This window comes from Callithrix jacchus, chromosome 15 (genome assembly GCF_049354715.1).
Source record: "Callithrix jacchus isolate 240 chromosome 15, calJac240_pri, whole genome shotgun sequence".
Classification (NCBI taxonomy): Eukaryota; Metazoa; Chordata; class Mammalia; order Primates; family Cebidae; genus Callithrix; species Callithrix jacchus.
This window is the reverse complement of record NC_133516.1, coordinates 87,908,034-87,925,661: the sequence shown is the minus strand read 5'-3', so window position 1 is coordinate 87,925,661 and position 17,628 is coordinate 87,908,034. Positions and strand designations below refer to the sequence as shown.

At 33.5% G+C, this 17,628-nt stretch overlaps 1 protein-coding gene across 46 annotated transcripts in view; it reads right to left on the bottom strand.

Moving 5' to 3' along the window:
- ZBTB20 (zinc finger and BTB domain containing 20) overlaps positions 1–17,628 on the bottom strand; it is an 829,160-nt gene that overhangs the window by 483,150 nt on the left and 328,382 nt on the right. For all 46 annotated transcript variants that reach the window (XM_078352092.1, XM_078352083.1, XM_078352089.1 and 43 more), the window contains one exon: positions 3,861–3,934. The gene's annotated coding sequence lies outside the window, so the exon portion shown is untranslated. The remainder of the gene's footprint in view (positions 1–3,860; positions 3,935–17,628) is intronic.

Genomic DNA, 17,628 nt, shown 5'->3' with positions numbered 1-17,628 from the left:
ATAAATAAAAATAAGTGTGTGTGTGTGTGTGTGTGTGTATTTATTGACTTTCCTTTGATTCTAGTACATGTGATCTTTTAAACTTTCATGACCTACTAAAGGGTTGCAACCCACACTTTGGAAAACTGATCCTCCCATACATTATGGTTTTCATCCAATTCCTCCTCTAGTCACAAGCTTTTTTTTTTTTTTTGAGCCAGTGTCTTTCTCTGTTGCCAGGCTGGAGTGAAGTGAGGTGATCTTGGCTCACTGCAACCTCTGCCTTCTGGGTTCAAGCGATTCTTGTGCCTCAGCCTCCCGAGTAGCTGGGACTACAGGCACATGCCACCATGCCCAGTTAATTTTTGTATTTTTAGTAGAGACAGGGTTTCACCACAATGGCCATAACGGTCTCGATTTCTTGACCTCGTGATTCACCTGCCTTGACCTCCCAAAGTGTTGGGATTACAGGCATGAGCCACCATGCCCAGCCCCTAAACAAGCATTCTATGTTGAAATCATATCACTACTATTCTATGTTCTCTTGACTTTCATTTATTACTCTCTCTTCATAGGCTTCTTGCTAGTATCACATTATTCTTTTATGGCCCCCCCCAAAAAATGATAACCATTTACTTCCTCTGCTATACCATATAACATTTTGTGTATAAGAAAGATGTATTTTTTCCAGATAACGTATAAATTCCTTAATAACAGAAAATAGGTGTTATTTATTGGTATATCTTGGTAAAATGTTTTGTTCATAGGAGGCAAGGGATATTAATTCATTATTATAAGAAAAAAGGAGAAGAGGTTTGAAGAGAGAACTTTGTTGAACATTCACATCTAGGACCCTGCTCTGGTATCCCCATGTCTTGATTCCCCCGTTTTCTCTATATGTCAAAGCTTCCATGGAATTTTAAAGGGCAGAACATTGTCTTTCTGTCTGAGGCAGAAAGACTTAGGCCACTAGCTTTTAGTACATGGAGGAGAGAAGGAAGGCCTGGATGGGTTAAAATAAAGGAAGAAACTAGAAAGTGTCCAGAATTTAGCTTTGAGTAAAATAGAAAAGTCCTTACTTTTTAAATCAACCAAAGAAATTTGCCTCTGTAGGACTTGTTGCTCAACCAAACGCATGATATCAGGAAAAATAATAATAATAAAAAACTCTTTTGATAACAACCAATGTCTTCAGAATACTCTTTTATATATAAATTTTAGATTCTGATGAAGGGGATTACAGTTCAACAAGTGGCAAAATATGAGCCCAAGGCAATTTGCTCCTTAGGAAACACTGCTTAGACCCTGACTGCAGAGGAAAGGTTGAAGCTTCAGATTATAAATTCAGATCGAAATTCAGATCGACTATCAGGTCTCTAGGTCTCTATGCATGATCCATGATGATGGTCAGTAGGTTTGTGTAACCTATGTGCCCTACCCTGTGCCTCAATTTATTTACTTCAAAATGGAGTGATTAGACTTTGTTTCTTACGTCCTTTATCACTATAATGTTTGATGATGCTCCGCCCTTATATTCCTTTCACCTAATCTTTTTAATCTTAAAAAATATAAAATGTTTTTATAAAATTCTTTGATGTTCTTAAATGTTATTCAACATGATAACAGTACAATTCACTAAGCCTAAATTTCATCATTTTAATATTGCCTTAGAGGCCAAGTTTTATGAGAGTCTTAATTTGCATCACCAGAAGCTCATTTAATAAAAATGAAAGAATCCCTTTTGTAAACAAATTTTTAAAAGTGATGGTGGGGAAGAGGGACAAAGAAGTGTATGCAAAAACAAACAAACAAACAAACAAAAAACCAGAAAATGGAACTTAGAAGATGTCAAATGGTTCTGAGTTCTAAAGAATACTGTGGTTACATTAATGTTGAAAAGCTGATGCTAACTTTTTATGCACTAAAAGTACTTCTGCTTATGGTTCCTTCCCAAATCCCTGGCCTCTTGACCCAATACTTATTATACCACTGTCCTTTTCCCCTGAAACAAAATCTATCAGTAACACAAACTGAGGTATCAGAGCATCATCTACCCTGGAATCGGCATATTTATTTGTGGAGTCAACTCTAGTGTGTGGGATATAAAATACACAGCCTAACTGGAGAACTGCTGAAGACCATTTCATAGGTGAAAAGGATGTGGTATGAATGGGAAATTTTCACTTTGGTTGGGAAAAAGAAGTGCAAAGTCAATGAGGTAAAGGGCTGGGAGTTGGATTCCTGGTATGATATGATAAGCAGAAAGGTTGTTTTTGGCAAATTCCTTTATCACATCTTCCTGACTATAAAAAACCATATTCAACCCCTGTTTATAATAAATATTCTCTGACAGAATGAACCCTGGATTTCTGACTTTTAAAAAGTTTTGTAATTAAAGTAATAATGGCTGTTTTACGATTACCTTGTGCCAAGGGGTAGGAATTGCAAAAATGAGTAAGAAAGAGCCCCTGCTCTTAGAGACCTTACTGCCTGTGGATTTGAACTGTTGTAGTTATGACAAGAGTTACCAATAACCGTCATTTATTCACTCATACCAGCCAAGTACCGTGGTCAGTGGGCAATATACACAAACTGCCAAAGTCCCCTTCATCTCACCAGATGCAATGAAAATGCTCTGTCCATGCATCATCTCTCAACAAAAATGAGCTTAGCAGGAATTCAGACCATAGGCAGAGACATATAAGCAACTCCAGAACTGCCTACTGTCAACACACAAGAACTACATTCAATAAAGAGTTCAGTGAACTAGAGTGAAAAATGAGAGCAATTGTCTGAATCACCTTTAGTGTACTCTGTTGGGAGCTGTGACACTCTAAAAACCACGGTGCAGTAGACTCCACATCTGGCATTCCAACAATGGAAGGTTAAGTGTTTTAAGACTCCTTAGCGAAAGAACTTGCAATACATTAAACTGTAAAACTGAGGAAGACATCATAAGCTTCTGGATTTTATTACCAAAATGTACATTTTGATCTAAAATTAAAAATAAAAACAGATTGACTTTCCTTGTAGTATTTCACAACCTTTGAGTGCAGCATTAAAAATGCTTTTCTTTTTTTCTTCACCAACTATAAGCTTCTGTTTTCTTACCCTGGGCGTCTGAATCTTTTATATGCTTGGGTTCTATTCACTGCCTGTTATTCAGACGTTGAAATCCCAAATGTTAATTGTTCTTCCAAGTACATTGACAAAACAGCAGCTAAATAAGGGTAGACCAGACTGTGGTAGACTCTGACATGCATTTATGGAACAATGGGGCTCTGAGAGACAGCCTTGTAGCTCACGGGAAGACATAAGATGTGCTATTTTGACTGCTTCGTAGCAGAATGGGGAACACACGCACACAAGGGAATTATGCATTTTACTTAGTTTTGCCCAAAGTCCTCAAGGCAACAGAATCTTGTGATGTCATCATGAACTTTCTTTCTCTCCATTTCCATTGACACAAAAGGCTAAAAATTTCTAATGACATCACAAAGGGGAAAATGAAATCTACTTTGATTCCACAAAAAATCTTTTACCTTCAGTGAGACTGGTAAAAAAAAAAATACAAGAATCTTTCCAGACAGTGTGTATGTCACTATGCTCATGCACAGTGGGTGACACCCTCCCTAATGAAATTCAAACCAGCCAAAAGAAAGGATTCACAATTTAGGGTGAATAAAAAAGACATACTGAATATTGAGACCAACAACTTTTTTTTTTTTTTTTTTTTTTTTAAGAAGAAAACCATTTAAACATATATTTCTTAAGGGACATTCAAATTTTTACTCATGTCTGGTTACTATGTTACCAATGTTTTTGTTCTTTTTTGGGTTGGTCACAGAAACACAGAAGAAGGTAAGGAAGCTTTGACTTACAGGAATACAGTGCAGCTCAATCTTTTGTTTTTAAGGTGCAGTGATTTCAGTCTCTAAATGTAACTTCGGGCAGTCTGAAAAGAAACAGGTTAAAATCTCTTTCAGTTATAATTGGTATTTCAGATTTAATTAAAAATTAAACTTTCATAATGTTTCACCATCCAAAGCAATGCATTATCAGTCAAGCGTGGCTTTTCTTTTTTTTTTTTTTCCTTAACAGAAAAAAAAAACCCTCTTCCCAGAGTAGTTTTTTAATGAAAAGAAAGGATCTAAAGACGAGAAAAAAAAGCAATTCTGAAAAACAAAATATGCCTCCATGTTAAGGACTTTATAATGATATGACTAGAAACTCAATGTTTCTGAATTTTAGCTATATTCTAATTTTTTAAAATAAATTCATAAACTATTTCACAGCCTAAAGATTACAGAAAATATAAGTTCAGAGAATAAAAACAAAAATCTATGGATCTGGATACACATATTAAAGGGAAATTATAACTTCAAATAGAATTGTAAAAAATGCTATATCTGCTACTTTTCAGTGACTGAATTGCTGGTGAGATAGATGGTGAAGCAGGGCTAAATGAACATATTTAACAACACAAAATGGCCATTGAAATGTACTGTATTATGGGTTTAGCGTGCCCCATTTCACATCATATTGTACATCTTGTCACATGCAGGCACTGCTGTTTGAAGCAGCACAGGAAGACCAAGAGAGTCTGAACCAGACTCGCTGGTTTAAATAACTGTAACCACATTGCTTAGTTTTTAAATATGTACTTTTAATTCTAAATTAAGTAAGAGTCCAGGCATTAAGATCTCCAAATATATCATAAATATTGGGCTTAAAATATTATACATTTTTAAAAAAATTTCTTTCTTCAAACAACACCATATATAAAGATAATAGTATTTTAAATTAAAAAGACATACACTAGAATTAAATCATCCTTACTTTTAGCTTTCAAAAACAGACACAAAGGGATTTAGAAAAATTTGGTTTTTAAAATATAAAATGAGGTAACATAATTAGCTTTCTTTCATTTTATAGCATGGCAGAATACTTTCTACATATTTGTAACACTAAATGTCATATGTTTATGTCCAATTTCACATTAGTGCAAGGTAATATTTTAATATTTCCCCATATGAGAGCATAATCACAAATCACCCCTGAAATTCTACTATTATTAGAAAGCATACATAGGTCTTATTTGTGATTCCTGTTTTCCTTTTCTCTTGAACTATATAGAGGAATATTTTGGGTAATATGTCTATTTGCTGTACATAGATTTTAAATGTAAACATGCTCAGGTTCACACTAAATTCACTCATGAATGAGATTAGATTAAAAAAAAATCACTGACATTGACTATCTCAACTTTTCCCCTCCTCTCACATGCCTGAATTAGGCTAAAAATGAACCAGCGTAAAGGCAGAAATTATGAAGGCGTCACCAGGGACAACTGAATGAGAGGAGGGGAGTGCACATATTTCCTTATAAGGCAGCAAAATATTCATTAAAAAACTGTCAAAAATAACTTGTGCTCAGAAATTATATGAGATATAACATAAATATATTGAGTAACAATAATCTCTGAAAAATGATTCAGAAATGTAAAAACTGCCCACCTCTGGATAAATCTGAATTACCAACTAGCATTGTTGTACTCAACAACAAAATATAGTTAGTGAAAAGAATTCATTCTCTAGTTTAGACATGAAAAGGTGATAGAAACTAGGCTGAATATTTACATATAAACTATTTAACTACCAACTATTAGTAGTTTAATTCAATCAGTCAGGTTTCCTTCTCGTCAATTCGCCAGATGTTGAATGAAATATCAGCTCAAAATAATTAAATTAATTATATGAATAGATGGTCAGTGGACAAATTTTCATTTCCCCTCTCCCCCATGCCATTTCTCCTTCTCCTCTTTGATAGTTTTCCTCTATTTCTGCCTTTCTTCTCCACTTTCACTTTCTTTCTTATTTCTTTTTCTGTCTTTTTTTCGTCTTGGTGAGGGTAATGAAGCTCAAAAATAACATCTTGTATCCTGTTGAGGGAAACTTGATCACAACTATCCTTCCAGATGACAAACTCATTCTTAAATGTCTGTTTCCCAATCCAAAGAAAACACAGCAATTGAAAAAATAGAGACTTAACATCACTTTCCACTACCAACACCACCTCTTTCAATTCCCATGCTGTATTCATCACGAGAACTGAAATTTATTTACATTATACCTAACCTCAAATAGGACCACAAATAAGACTAATAACAGGACCATTTTGTGGCACTCAGGCAAACGGCTGGGCAAAACAGATGGATCTTACTTTGCGCCAGGACTCAAAAAATATAGTCGCCAACTCACTGTTGGCGACTACATATCTTGGCCCAAAGATGGACCTGGAAGTGGGACCAGTTGTCTTTGATATGAATAGTGCTCCTCTTATCTCCTCATGAACAAATCAGTAACTCTGTCACTATTTAGTGTGGTTATCAGGTAGAAGCTGCTTAAAAGACTGGTCATCAAGGAAATGAAATATTCCGAGGGATGTCAGGTGAGATGAAGGAACAGAAAGTCAGGACAAATACCTTATTTTTAGTATTTTCATCTGTTTTCAACTTTCTGTTGTTTTTTTCTTTTTAATCCAACTTCACTACCGTATACTGAACCCACCTTTAAAATAGATTTACAGAGTATGTGTCATCAATAAGAAAACTTGTTTCTGGCATTTCAGGTTCCAAAATCTGTTAAAATTTTCAGTCACATGGATCAATCTGTCATTATTAAAATTGACAACCAGTGTCAGACTTCTTTAACCAGAACAAAACTATGTAAGGCTTTACAGATTACAATCAACATCCAATGATGCACTAAGAAACAGCTCAGTAATCAATGCAAATTACAAAATCCGGAAGAATGCTTCTCTGGCAGAGACCATTTAGCAAAAGAGTTGTACATTCTGCACTCCTTAAAGATTCTGAATGGCTTTCCAGAGAAGTAGCAAATGCATGATATTACAGTAACCTATCCTGTAAGTCACAAGGCCATAAACAAAGCCTCTAGTCAATTAAAAAAAAAACAAAAAACTGAAGGTGGGTGAGAACTATAGATCTTACCATTGACTACAAACAAAGGGCTGCTTCTGACCACATTCTACATTTTAAAATCCTCACACAGAGGAGTTTTGATATCACCAGGTCACAGAACTTCAAGGAAAGAACAACAAAGCATTCCAGCTTAGGAGGTCTATGTTAATTCAGGCACTTCTCTTATTGCTCTTCCAACTATTCAGTACTGATTGTATCTTGCTAAGATTGCTTTTAAGAGTTCACTCATGTCTCTATGATTTATTTATTCAGACATTGTACAGATTTGATTTTTAAGAGACAGGCTTGTTTATGGTCAGCATAGAAGGCTAATTATACTTTAATTCCTTATTTTCGATTTTTTTTCTTTTCACTCTTTAAAAACTTTTTAGTATAAAAAATTTCAAATACATGCAAGAGTACAGAACAAAGCAAAATGAACTCTCTTGTATCCATCACCCATAGTCAATTTTTTTTCCAATTATATTCTCACCTACTTTTTCTTCCATCAGATCATCTGAAAGACAATCCCAAATATCTTATTTTGTGCATGAATACTCTACTATGTGTTCCTGAAAGATGACAATCATAACTAATATCATTCCACATCAAAAATAATAGAAATTCTTTAATGTATTAAATATCCTGTCCATGTTAAATGATTGACTTTTAAATGGTCTTTTCTTTTTACAGCTGGTTAGTTTGAATCAGTATCTAAATAAGATCTGCACATTACATTTGAGTGATAATTATCTTTATACATTCTCCATTTCCTTTTTAAAATTTTAACTTTGTATTTTGAACCAATTTTAGAATTATGGAAAAGTTACAATGATAGAACTTTGAGTCCCCGTATTTCCTTCACTAGCTTCTCCTAATGTTAATATCTTACATAACCATGGTAAACTTGTCAAAACTAAGAAATTAACATTGATAAAATACTGTTAAACTACAGACTTTATTCAGATGTCATCAATTTTTCCATTAATATCATTTTTCTGTTCCAAAAATCCAATCCAAGATACCATACTGCATTTTAGTTGCCATGTCTCCTTAGTCTCTTCTGATCTGTGACAGTTTCTTAGTCCATGTTTTCCATGACTGATAATTGTGAAGACTGGTGGTCAGATATTTTGTGAAACATTTCACAACTTTGATTTGTCTAATCCCATAACTAGATTAGGATTATAGGTTTTAGAGAAGAATACAAAAGAGGTAATGTGCTCTTCTTATAACATAATATCAGAGGTATGTGATATCAACATGGTATCTCTGGGTATGTTAACTTTAGTCACTTGCTTAAGAGAGTATCTGCCAGGTTTCTCTACACTTCTCTTAGTTTTAATAAGTATAATTTCATTTGTTAACAATTTATTGAGATATAATTTATATAACATACAATCCACTCTTGTTACATGTGCACCTCAATGACATTACGTAAATTTAGAATTGTATAACCACCACAATCCATTTTACCCTTATGATCCAGCAATACCACTTTAAGGTATCTAAGAGAAAAAAAAATGTCCACACAAAGACTTGATTTTATGTGAACGTTTATGGCAGCATTATTCATGATAGTAAAACACTGGAAACAATTCAGATGTCCATCTGTGTGTGGTGGGGGAGGTGTATGTATGTCACTTAGAATTTTCTACATACAGGATTAATATTGTTGGCAAATGAATAATTTTATTTTTTACTTTCCAATCTGTATGCCATTGAATGTTTCTTTCTGGTGTGTCTACCCTTTTCTTTCACTTCTTCCTGCTTCCTTTTTTTTTTTTAGCCTTTCCTCTAATTTGCTTCTCTTTCTTGTATTTATCATTCTGGATTGAATCTTCAATACGATGTTGAAGAGAAGACCTAAGAACTGACACCTTGACTCTTTTCCAATCCTAGGATTATATCAGTCAGGTTTTCATAATCATATACATTAGTTATAAGCTCTTCATAGATGTCATTTGTCAGGTTACAGAAGTTCCCTTTTATTCCTTTTGTTGAAAGTTATATTACAAATGGATATTGAATTTTCTCAAATGTTTATTTACTTCTATTGAGTTGATCATGTGTTTTTTTCTTTTATTCTATTAATATGATATATTGCACTAATTAATTACTGGATGCTAAGTGAAACTTGCATTCCTAGGATAAATCCTCTTTGGTCAGACTGTATAATGCTTTTCTACTTTGCCACATTTGGTTTGTGAATATTTTGTTGAGATTTGGTGTCTATATTCATGAGGGAATCTGGTCTGCAGTTTTTTTTCATTGTGATGTCCTTTGTCTGGCTTTGCTCTCAGTGTGATACTGTACTTGTACAAATAATTAAAAAATGACTTTTCTTGCTCAATTTCTAGAAAAATTTGTGAAAGTTTGTTATTATTTATTCATTAAATATTGGATAGTATTCAAAGGTGGAGCCATCTACACCTAGGATTTTCTCCTAACTATGTATAAATTGTATCTTTTTACTATTATGAGTCTGTTCATATTTTCTGTTTCCTCATGAGTCCGTTTTGGTAATTTGTGCATTTCTAAGATAGCCCATTATGTCTAGTTGCCTAATTGCTAACACTTGTCTAGTTGCTAACAATTGTCTAATTTGTTGAGCAATGACAACTGAGGCCAACCAATGATCAGTCACAGGTTGTACTTCTAACTGTCAAGCAATGAAACAAATAATATAACCTCATAATCATTCTCATTTCTGTGGGATTGGAAGTGATACTTTCTCATTCCTAATTTTGGTAATCTGTTACCTTCTATCCTTTTTCCTTGATGAGCTAGGAAAAACTAAATTTTGGTTGATCTTTTCAAAAAACTAAGTTTTGGTTTCATTAATTTTTTCTATGATTTTTCATTATCTATTTCATTGATTTCTATACTTATCTTTATTATTTCCTTCCTTCTGTTTAAATTGAATTTAGTTTTATGTTTATATTATGTCTATACTTACCAATATAATGACATGATGAGGTCTTTTTGTTTAGGTGAATTTTAGTTACTTTTTTTGTATTTCATTTCCACTTAAAGGATTTCCTTCAGTATTTCTTTTAAGGCAGATCTACTAGCAGTGAATTGTCTCAGTCTTTGTTTATTTGGGACATATTTATTTTATATTCATTTTGTAGAAAAATTAAATATAAAATTCTTAAATGACATTTTCCCTTTTTTTTTCTTCAGCACACTGAATAAGTTATCCCTCTGCCTTCTGGCTTTGTATCTAATGAGAAGTAAGCTGTTGATTATAGAGTTGTTTTCCTGTATCTAATAGTCTTTTTTTTCTTGTTACTGTTAAAATTTTCTCTTTCTCTTTTCCTTTCAAAAGTTTGACTATAATGTATCTGTGTACAAATCCTATGTGGAGTTTTTGAGCTTCCCAAATGTGTAGATTAATCACATTTGGGAAGTTTTTGGCTATTATTTCTTCAAATATTTCTGAGCCCTTTCTTTTCCTCCTCTTCTTCTCTACCTTATGTTATTATGCTTGATGGTGTCTCACAGGACTCTGACTAAAGCTCTGTTCATTTTTTCATTTTTTTCTCTTCAAATCAGACTATTTCTATTAATTGATATTCAAGCTCACAGTTTCTTTATTCTGCTATCTCAAATATTCTGTTGAGACCCTCTTGAAAACTTTTTATTTCTGTTATAGTATTTTTTAACTTCAGAATTTTTATTTCTTTTAAAATAACATTTATATTTATATCAATACTGTCTATTTAAAGGATAATTATAGTAATACTTTAATTATTTAACATGATTTCCTATTATTTGAACATATTTATAATAGCGCTTTCAACTCGTTGCTAAGTTTAACATCTGCTATCTCCACTTCAACCCAGGTATAATTTTTTTTTCCTACAGTTTAACTGCTTTTTAAATTGCGTATGAGTCATATTCCTGTTTATTACATGTCTCATTTTTTTCTTATAAATTGACATTTTATATGGTATATTACAGCAACTCTGACTTCTAATTTTTCCCTGTTGAGGGTTGTTTCTGTTATTGCTGTGTTTGTTTAGGACTTAACATAACTCTGTGTAGTCTCTCTTCCTCATGCTGTGCCACTGCCTACATTTCTGTTCAGCTTGTATAATTTCCATTTTCATTTTTAAGCTAGGACTTTCCCCTGTGTTAACACAGGTTAGTGGTCAGCCAATGTTTAGTCACAGGTTGTGTACTTAAACACCTAGGGTCACTATGCTAACACCTCTAGTTGATACATATGTGTGGTGGGGGGGTGCTTGGAGAATGCAATCAAAGTTCAAGCAGTTTACAAGTTGTTGTTGTTGTTTTTTTTTTAATTTTTACTTTTCATTTGTTCTCCTGTATCTTCTCTCTGTGTGCTCAAGGCCTCAGGTTCAGCTAAGGATAAGTGGACCTTTTGGTCCTTCTCTGGTCTTCCCCAGAGTATGTGTGCAACCTTTCAGATCATTAGGGATATGTGGTAGCTTACCAACGTTCACTATGACAGTCTTCTTTTTCAATTCTTGCTGTGAAATTTCTGGCCAATCTGCCAGTCCTTCTCTACTCTGAATTCTCTACTCTAGATATGATGTTTATTCACCCTGCTTGTTTGTCACTGAGATTGTCACTATTTTGACCATAGCTACAGGCATGGGGGTTTTTCTATATTCCGCTCTATCAAATTATCAAATCACGCCCTTTCAGCAGTGAAGTTGTAGGTTTTTATGACTTGTCCTGCCCTAGCAGAACTATTGATCCAATGGAGCTGTGGAGAGGGGTAATGGGAAGAAGCACTCCTGGCTAAAACACTGTGGGCTCCTAAATGTTCTAGTTTTCCCAACGTAATTTTTAATTTGACCCCTTTCACTCCCAAAAGTATCCAGCTTCTGTAATATAATTTATGACCTTTTTCTCTATAGTTTGCATAAACGACTTATGCCACTAAGTCATTGCCTAATTCTTTTCTTAGTAATGCAGGAATCAGAAGACTAGTGCATGCATGTGGGGTAGGGGTGAGAGTGGGGAGAGTATAATGGCATTGAATGAACATTTTCATAATGGCTACATTTGTATAGAAAATCTTCAACTGCCCCTCCTACTATATCTCTAGAAACTTTAACAATTTGGGGGGGATTAAGAATTTCTAGGGAAGTATGGGATATAGGGAAAAGGTTACCAAATTATCCCATTGGAGATAAATAGTTTTGCCTCACATTGTAGAGTGTAGAGAAACCACTCAGTGAGAAGGACTAGAATTACTTTGGTTAATAATGAATTGCTAAGAACTTTAAAGCTGTAATGAGTTGGAATAAACCTATTCCAAGCAATTGTAAAGAATGTGTCATTTAGACTTAATCATATACAAAATAATAGCTCAGAGATCTAAGTAGGTTCAAAGACTTACTTGGTCAGGTTAGTATTTGCCAGCTTATTTTCTCACAGATTCCTGTGCTCACTCAGGTTATACCTCCTTAAGAACATACAAAGGGAATAAGCTGCTTTTGGAAATCAAATAATTTGGAAATCAGAAAGTTCTCATATAGATACATAGAATAATATTTACTATAGAAATATTTTTTCCTTTACATGATGATCCACAATAAAGTTCCCTTGAGAATAGACTCTCTAGAGCAATTAAATTATGAACAGGTTTATGAAATAACTCCTATCACATGAAAAGAAATAAACATATAGTATCTGCTTTTAGGAATTATCTAAACTTATATTTTTCTTCAGAGACTGAAATAGATGAAAAAATCCGCAAACTTTGTTAAGGAGAAACTCAGAATGTAGAAAGCATTGTGAATATCTTGCTGATATTTTTGGATTAACATAATACTTAACTTTTATAAAATGTTGAAGAAATAAAAGTATTCACCAAGCTTCATTTCATTAAAGTGCCATAACCTTTAATCTAGGAACCTGTAATAGTAAAGATTACGGTTTCTGTTTGGAAAACAAGGAATCTAATCCATGAAACAAAACCCTGAAACATCACATACATTGCTTAAAGATGTAAGTCCGATGATGAAGTATGTTATGAAACCCCATCACCCTGCTGTATAAGGTTATCAATAAGGCAATATCCAGGCTACAATGAAAAAGAAACTTGAATCCTCGATGCCTATTGTGTATATATTAGAGTGGATTCAAAATAAACATTTAAATAGATTTTTGTTCCTATGGAATGGTATTTTTCCAGCCAATCTCTCAAGCAGTTGTTTTTATTAGGTTTTGCAATTTCTATAAAAGGATATCAACCCTATCCCAACTTGATTATGATTTCTGCTATTAATTAACAAAAAATAGGCTGTGCATGGTGGCTCAAGTCTGTAATCCTAGCATTTTGGGAGGCTGAGGTGGGCAGATCACTTGAGTCCAGGAGTTTGAGACCAGCATGGGCAACACAGCAAAATCCCACCTTTACATAAAAATGCGAAAATTAGCTGGGGGGGTGTCACATACCTATAGTCCTAGCTACTTGGGAGGCTGTGGCGGAAGGATCGCTTGAGCCTGGGAGGTGGAGGTTACATTAAGCTGGGATGGCACCACTGCACTCCAGCCTGGATGACAGAGTGAAACTCCATCTCAAATAATAATAATAATAACAATAAATAGTTACATTTCAAGTACTTTCCAGTAATATAATCTAGGTAATGTAGAATTCACTGTCATTCATGGACAGTGTATGAAAGACATCATTAGAGAAATGATATATATGGAAAACTTCCTAAAAAATGCGCTGCCCTTCCATTTTGAGTTTGGCACCTAAATATATTCTAAAATCCAGTTTTGAATTATATAAGACTAAAATGTTGTCTATTTGGTCCAAATCTTTTAGGAATGGGAATACTAAAGTTTATGGTAATGAGATGTTGTCAGTCTACATTGAGGACTATGAAGAAGCATTTCTATAAATATCCTTTTTTTCTAATGAAAGTGAGTATTAATATTGACATTTACGTTATAATACAGTGACCATTTACATACTGAAGAATATCCTATGAAGATTTTTTTCTTAGTATCAGCATTGTATCTCTTCAAAATATATAATCAGAGCCCAATCTGTAAATGTACATAAGATTCTTTACAGGATGCTTTTTAAACCTAAGTTAAATTCTTGCCTCCTTCTCATGTTTTTCCATTGTTCACTCATTTTATTTTTTATTTAATTCATTTATATTATATATTTCATTTACTTTCATTTATATTTATATAAATATATTTATATATAAGTATATACAAATTTTGGGAGGCTGAGGTGGGCAGATCACTTGAGTCCAGGAGTTCAAGACTTATATATATACTTATAAATATATTTATATTGTACATCTATGTATCATTTAACTATCTTAATTTCTTTTCATAACAAGGAGATATCTGTCTCTATTGCATATTTGTCTATTTACCTTTCCATGTAACAATTCACTTAAATTTACTATATGATACCCAAACATTTCAGATGCAATTTTAAAATATCAACCTTAGTTCTATAAACTCATCTATGTTTTCGTGGTGACTTCGGTGAATTAGCTATTCAAATCAGAATAGCTTCAAATTTGCCTTAAATCTTTCTGAGTCAGAGTAAGAGATTTGTATCATCAGAGCTCAATATTAATTTAAAGCTTAGCTAAGCACCTCTTTGCTAAGTCACTTGAAAATGATTCTTGCCTTTCCGTGCAAGGATAAAATAATTTGGAACCTATGGAACAACACCAGCCATTTTCAAATAATTATTAAGGTATATAACATAGAGCAGACACAACTGATTATATAGTTTGCACCCTGCCCAGGGCACCTAGTCCAGGGGTGTTCCACTCAATAAGCCATGTTCCCTAGCCCAAGCTGCATCTGCTAGACCAAAGGGTTTCTTTTAATAATTTGCACAAAGGTGTCCAAATAGGCAGCTTTTTTTCTAATTTGTACTAAACCTCTATATAAGATAAGAGAGACCCTCTATAACATGTTTCTATAGTACTTCTAACAGAATATAATTAATTGTATTAATATGAGAAGGCTCTCCAGCTGTTATATGTAACAGAAATATTCAGGTAGCCTTGTAGTAATGACTAACCTCATGAGTTTGGGTCACCATAACTTGCATTAAAGAATGCTTTAAAAATAGAATGTTAAAAAGTTCTGAGACAATGTATTATTTGTACAGTAAAATACGTTTCCCTTAAATTTAGCTTCTGGCTCCCATTCCTTTGGGCAGATTTTATATATTACTAGTTAAGTCTTAATGAATTATCTACAGGTAGGCTATGCATTAAACATTTTTAAATTAACTTTTTCTGACTATGACATTAACACATGCCCACTGCGAAAACAAAATAAAACAAAACAGAACAATGAAAATACAGAATGTATAAGAAAAAAGTTACAAGCATCAGTAGTCTGATGACACAGAGACTATAAACCACTACTGGACCTTCATGATTTCATTCCATTTAAATCCCAATTTGGCTTACCCATTTTCCCCTGCACACAATGAGTAGCCTCCTATTACCACTATTTGGTATTGTGCTTAAGCAACTGAAATACTTCAAATATTTCTGTAGTAATTATTTTCTATAAAATGAATTTAGTAATTGACCAAGTACTATTATATTTAATAGGCCTGCTATTGATCATTATCCATGATACTTATTATTCATTGTTATTGCTTATTACTTCATGAATATGGTTTTATTCAACCATGTCTTGTGGAGCTTTTATACAAACGCAACACACACACACACACACACACACACACACAACCTGCTATTACATAAGTATTAAACCATTTCTCTGAATAAATATGGATGTTAGAAGTAGCTTCTAGGGAAACAAAATAAAATGGCAAATTTGATGTTAAAAATTCAAAAATTTAATATCAAGGCCAAATCTATATTATTTTAGTTAACACTCATTTCTTTATTTTTATTTTTACTATGTTTGCTACAACACTACAATAGTAATATGGAGAACTGAGAGTCAGCTATGTCTATAAAGGTAAAATGCCATAAAAACTCCAATGCATCTCTCTCAAGAGTCCAATCTTACTCTATCTGAGGAGCTATCCTCTCTCTGTGAACTCTGTCATGTAGAATTACATCATCTCCCATGGCTCAGATTATCTCCAATTTATAAAATGCTTTAACAAAAACTGTTATGAAGTGGGCTCTGTTATATTTTCATATAACTTCCTCTTCACTTTGGTTAATACGGAAATACACAATACATCAATATGTGTTTCATTAAGACAGTTGTTTCGATATAGTAACAAGCTGGGCAAATAGAGGAAGTGTGCTGGGTGTAATTTATTTACATTTTAATAAGACCTCAAACAAGTGATACCACAAAGGAAGCTCAGAGTGAGGTTAAGGAGAAATGGTGGCTAAAAAAATGCCTTGAAGTTTGGAAGCTGTAAGTATTATTTAATCAATAGTATTACTTTTAAATTAAGACAGTAACTGTTCCACAGGGACATGTATTGTGGTCTGTAAGAAACATTATTCAATGTAGACATTAATAATTTAGGGGAGATATAAATTTTCAAAATTTGATAATTTTTAAAGACTAAACCTTAGAATATATGCCAAATGCTAAAGTTTAAAATAAATGGGCCTATGAAATAAAAGTCTCATCAAAGTCCAAACTACGGGAGTTTTCTTCCTTAATATGCCAAAGCTTACCGCTGAAATCCCCATTTAATAGACCTGATAGCTTCCCTGTTCACATTTGGGTTTCCTCTACTTTGTCTGTTAATTCTTTGTGAATAGTTCTAAAAATCAAGACAAGTACTTTAATGAAATAGGAGACTCAGAAAGCAGTGATTTTCAATCTACAATTATAGTAGCCTGCACTATTCCTATTTCCGAACTCTGAGAAGGGTCACCTTTGTTGAGACAAATTATCACTGGTAATATCTTACAAATTAATGTACATGACATTTGCTTATCCAGTGTAGTTCCCAAGACAATACAAGAAAATTTTGCAAAAGAAAATATATTATTTAATCTGCAAATGAAGAAACAATTGTAAAAGTACAATAATGACAGGAAAAGCATGAAGAGGCCAGGATGAGGTAAATATACAAAAGGCATCTTGTAAGAACTGATACATTTGCTAAAAGAACAAGAATATGGGCTGGGCACAGTGGCTCACACCTGTAGTCCCAGCACTTTGGGAGACCAAGGGGGATGGATCGTGAGGTCAGGACATCGAGACCATCCTGGCCAACAGGTGAAACCCTGTCTCTACTAAAAATACAAAAAATAGCTGGGCCTGGTGACACATGCCTGTAAGCCCAGCTACTTGGGAGGCTGAGGCAGGAGAATCACTTAAACTCAGGAGGCAGAAGTTGCAGTGAGCTGAGATCAGGCCACCGCACTTCAGCCTGGTGACAGAGGGAGACTCTGTCTCTAAACAAACAAACAAACAAATAAAACAAGAATATGACTGTGTGTGTGTGTGTGTGTGTTATAAATCTCTACATATGTTATATCAAATAAATTTATATGTAATCTCTATATAAATATCTCTATATTAATATACACACAGAGGCATACATATATGGCTTTATAAAAATAAATATTTTATTAGGAGTTTTACAGTTTTCCTTATTTGTATCTGTGAATTAGAAAGTAAAATCCTTGAAAATATAACTTATGCTTTTCTCTGTTGTAATTCATAATAACTAGCATGATACT